The sequence below is a fragment of the Ictalurus furcatus genome, chromosome 3 (genome assembly GCF_023375685.1).
Source record: "Ictalurus furcatus strain D&B chromosome 3, Billie_1.0, whole genome shotgun sequence".
In the NCBI taxonomy this organism is placed as follows: Eukaryota; Metazoa; Chordata; class Actinopteri; order Siluriformes; family Ictaluridae; genus Ictalurus; species Ictalurus furcatus.
This window is the reverse complement of record NC_071257.1, coordinates 12,190,150-12,195,342: the sequence shown is the minus strand read 5'-3', so window position 1 is coordinate 12,195,342 and position 5,193 is coordinate 12,190,150. Positions and strand designations below refer to the sequence as shown.

General features: G+C 36.1%; 1 long non-coding RNA gene across 1 annotated transcript; it reads left to right on the top strand.

Annotated features, from left to right (window-relative positions):
- Positions 1-329: 329 nt before the first annotated feature.
- On the top strand, positions 330-1,446 carry LOC128605399 (uncharacterized). Its single transcript, XR_008385548.1, has 3 exons — positions 330-342; positions 446-560; positions 1,425-1,446. It is a non-coding gene; the product is annotated as an uncharacterized LOC128605399 (long non-coding RNA).
- The last annotated feature ends 3,747 nt before the right edge of the window (positions 1,447-5,193 follow it).

Sequence of the window (5,193 nt, the reverse complement as noted above, 5' to 3'; positions counted from 1 at the left end):
TTCTCTCTCTCTCTCTCTCTCTCTCTCTCTCTCTCACACTTTGGCTCATTCTCACTCTCTCTCTCCCATACACATGTATCATACACACACTTTTTCATATTCGTACAAAGGGTGATTTTCTTACTGCAAAGAGGAGAGGTGTTGAGAACTGTGGTGGGATGACTCAAACTTCAAAAATCTCATGATGGCCTATTTATATTATATCATTACAAATGATATTTATATTATATCATTACAGACTTTAGACAGACACTACAGACACTCATGTCAGAGTGGAAATATGAGGTGCAAATTAGATCCACTGAGGAATATCTATGCCTGTGGTCTGACACAGGGCAGCTGGTAAGTCTCATGACTTGGAATCCATTTTTATAACCCAGCATTGACTATGTTTGACTGCTTCATATCACAAAAGCACAAACTAATACCTAATTATGTTGGGCAGGTGCAACATCTTCTCCACCTAATCAGAACCACACACTAGTGCTAGACAGGTGTGCAGGAATGAAGTGGAGCTACACAGTGCTTTTGATTTCACACAAGTTGTGAGTCATTGCGTGGTATGTTGGTCTATTTTGTGCATATTTCTAGCAGCACATTGCTTGCAGAAAGTGGCAAAATCAGGTAAGATTGCAGTTTGTGTTTACTCCACTGCTATCTCTCTTTTCAAGCAAGTTTTAAATGTTACACTGAGCCTGGCAGAGCATGGCATTTTATAACGCAGAAGCAGCACAGATATCACTGTTGTCTTAATAATATTGATTAAAATTAGCTTTAATGTCCTCTCATTTAACTGCTTACTATCACACTGCAGTGACTGATTTATTAACCTTTTAGGGTTGTGAGTTTTGTCAAAAAGATATTATTGGATCCACAGTTATGAGATTTTATCATACAAATACAAAAACACTGCCCCTGTTTTGTGTTCAATTGTAAACAATGAGTATTACAAAAACTGGTTAATTAAACAGAAATGCAGCTTACTTACCTTTCAACAATACTAAGCAAATCTTGATTATGTGAATTTTTGTGCAGCCACAAATCTCACTCCTTTTACTGCTAGAAAATGTGACCTAGAACTGTTTACCATTGAAACACATAAATGAGTGCACTAAATTGTATTTATAGAACACTTACAATTCTAACTAGATGCAGTTTTGCTCATGTGTACACTGGAAGTCTTGAAGTCACTGCTACCAAATATCCAAATCTCAAATAAATAGATAGATAGATAGAGTTTCAGATAAATTATTAAAGATAATTTCACAAAATCATCATTATTATTATTATTATTAGTAGTAGTAGTAGTAGTAGTAGTAGTAGTAGTAGTGGTGGTGGTGGTGGTAGTTGCAGTAACCACTTGACCAATGACAGAGCCTCTAATATGTTCATGTTTAACATTTCTTCTGTGTTTTTCTATTCAGGTCAGGACCAGTGAGAACTGGCTTTCCTCTATCAAGGTTGCACTGATTGAAAGTGAGAACTGAAGGGAACAGAAGCAGTATGCTGTGTAAACCTTGGAGAGCCTATCATTAACCTTTTTTCTCATAAAAAAACAAAGATGCACTAGGTGCTGTTTTATTTTTGAGAAAGTGTATACAGCTCGAGTGGAATTGAACGAACAAGCACCAGTTACTTTTAGTTTTTCAGTGGCATATACTTAATGCATGTAAACAGGCTAAACATAAACCCCATAAACCACAGACAATAAAGTTCCATTTTGTTTACACATCCTCTATGAAACTACAGCTCAATATGGCTTACAGTGAGATTTTACAATGTTTTTTATTCATCCGTTTAATGGAGTGCGCACTCTAGTGGGTACAATCAAAACTGATGATTTTTTTTTCTCCCTCTTTTTTTTTTTAAATGAATCTAATGGAGAAAAGCTAACTTTTAAAATGCTGATCACACCTTAAACTGCTAGCTGCTACTAAGGAAGTACTTAATGTAAACTACTGTTGGTTTTATTTTTGGTTTAACTTGTTTAATTGTAAGTGAGGTGTATCTATACAGATGGGTAACATCTCCATTATGTGTTCAATTAGGGTGAGATCTGGTGACAGTGAAGGTGACATTCATAAATCATTACATAACAGAGCCACTGGTGTTCCTGTCTTCATGTTTGGTGATGTAAATATAAACAGCCCTCATGCATGGGCAAACACCCTATCCATCATTGAACCTCCCTTTCTAAAGTGAATGAGCTGTTTGTTTTTTCCTTGGGAAATAATTTGTGCCTCCTACACATACTTGATGGAGGATCCAGCCATTTTATCCACAGAGGCCACTTAGCTGCTTGTTTAGTCGCTTGCCATCTTGAGATTGGCCTACTGCCACTCACTTCTGCCATGTAATCCAACCTCCTGGAACTGATCCAAATTATCCCCAAATTATTTACATTTAAATATAGATTTAAAACACTGCTGCTTGCCTACAAAACAAAAACGTACCAGCTCCCACCTAGCTGAAGGCACTTATCAAACCCTGCTCTGCACCATGTTCTAGTACAGTTCAACTTGATCCACTATTCCTGGAGGTACAAGGAAGATATGCATCAGGAATCTTCTCTGTACTGGCACCTATGTAATGAAAGGAAAATCCCCTGGCTGAGCAGCTCAATGGCTGTCTTTAAACAAAGACTACATGTCTGTCTCTTTGACAAGTAATTAAATGTGTACTTTTTTTTTTATTGGGGAAAATGACCTTATGCTTTCCTGCTGTAATAATTTCTCTCTGATAGAGATTTAGTTGGGTAGTATTCTTAGAACCAGGAGATGACTTCTGTAAGTTCCTCTGGATAAGTGCATCTGCTAAATGTAACTGTTTAGAAGTAAGAAGTAGAAGTATATGAACATATACTTACTCATCTCCTATCACTGGCTTCCTGTAGCCGCCCGCATCAAATTCAAGTCCTTGATGCTCACCTATAAGACCTTGTCTGGAACAGCACCCTCCTACCTCAACTCTCTCCTGAAGGCTTACGTTCCCTCATGCAATCTGCGATCAATCAACGACCGATGCTTAGTAGTACCTACTCAGCGTGGCTCAAGGTCCCTTTCAAGAACATTCAAACTAATTGTTCCTCAGTGGTGGAATGAACTTCCAACTTCAATCCGGACCACAGAATCTCTCACCATCTCAAAAGACAGCTAAAGAGTCACCTCTTCCATGAACACCTAACCAACCCATAAAAAAATACAAATAAATAAAAAATAAAAAAATTTACTCTGGCACTTACACCTCCACTCTGTGCACTTTGCTTCTTCTGGAACTCAATTAACGGATCTTGTATGGTAGCACTACTTGTATTGTTCTCTGCTTGATAGATCGCTTTGCTTGTATTTTTCTCATTTGTAAGTCACTTTGGATAAAAGCATCTGCTAAATGAATAAGTTTAAATGTAAATGTAAACATGAAATCAGCTATTTGCCATCTTTAATATCCTTTGTTTTTATTAGCTGACTGTAAATACAGGACACTATGAACCCTGATTTCTGAGAATGGTAAAAAACCCTAAACAGTCTGGAGAGGAGAGTTCAGTTTCAGTGCATTCTGGCAGATGAAATGCACATAAGGTAGGTGAAGGTCACCTGTAACACTAACTGTTTCATCTGCAATATCTAGAATTAATTTATATAGTTAAATGTAATGGATACCTAGGTAAAAACTAATCACAATGGGATATTTAAATAATATTATTATTTAACATAGTTTTACATATATCGTTTTTTTAATGGGAATGTGGGGATTTATCTTATTGTGAACTGTTTTAAAATTCAATATGTGGGAATACCAGAGTTTTATGATGTTATATGGTTGACTAATATGTTCTTATTACAACAAAAATAATACAGCTAAGATACAAATAGCTTTGGATGTTTTAGTTTTAATAATTCCAGAATTTTATTCACTTACTTCCATGTTCTTCACAACAATTAGTCATTCTCTTGGTTATAAGCATGTGTGTGTGTGTGTGTGTGTGTGTGTGTATATATATATATATATATATATATATATATATATATATATATATATATATATATATATATATATATACACACCAGTATTTCTTAATTATCTACTTGTTTAAACATGAGTGATAAAAATAATTAGTATTACTTTTTACTATAGTATATCATAGTATATATTTTGGTGTACTCAATTTACAATTGCTGTAGGAAACTATAGGACAACCGATGATCCCATGTTCTACATTTAGCACATAGTGTACAAATGCTTTCTGTTCATTTCATTCACACAGTTATGAGACAACATACGATAAGAGACGTCACTCGAGACTCAAGAATGTTACATTCAGGTGACACAGCAGTTCAGTTAGGTCAGAGCTTGGTTCAGGTGTGTAGGTGAGATGCCGTTCATCTGCATCTTAGACTGTTTATAACAACAGAGGTGATATGGGTGAGCAAAGAAGATCTAAGAGTATGTACTTCCATAATACAAGTGATGAGGGTTATCTTAATGATTTGTTTTGAATAACAAAACAGCATACTGAGAAATGTACCTATTATTTGGGAAAGAAAACAAAACTCAAAGAGTTACTGGGATGTGCTGGCTATAACAGGTTCTCCTCAAAAACTTGCTTGTATTTGACTCCATCTATGTTGCCCTTGATAGCAACAAGATTTCTAGTTGCTCCTGCTTAAAAGCAACCTCAGAGCATGATACTACCACCATCGTCCTTAATGGTAGGAATGGTGTTACCTGGGTTTTGGGCTGTATTTGGTCTGTGCTTAATATAATGATTTGCTTTTAGACTAAATGACACAAAATCTTTTTCCAAAGCTCTCAGATTTGTCACATGCCTTCTTGCAAACTCTAAGCATGCCTTTATGTTAGCCTTTATCAGAAGTGGCTTCCTTCTGGCCACTCTCCCATAGAGGCCGGATCTGTGAAAAGCTGATATAGTTGAAGTCTGCACAAATTCTCCTATTTAAGCCAGTGAGTACTGTAACTCTGTCAGTATTTTAGCTGCACTCTTGAACACTTCTTTGACAATTTCTCATGTTGCACATGTGCTCAATTGGGAAGGACAGACGGTTCTTAGCAGTGCCTGGATTTTTTCCCCCACTTTGTTATAATGGATTTCACAGTTCTCCTAGGATGATTCAAAGACCATAAAAAGTCAGTGATATTTATTGTGAAACCATATAATTGGACACAGGAGAAAAT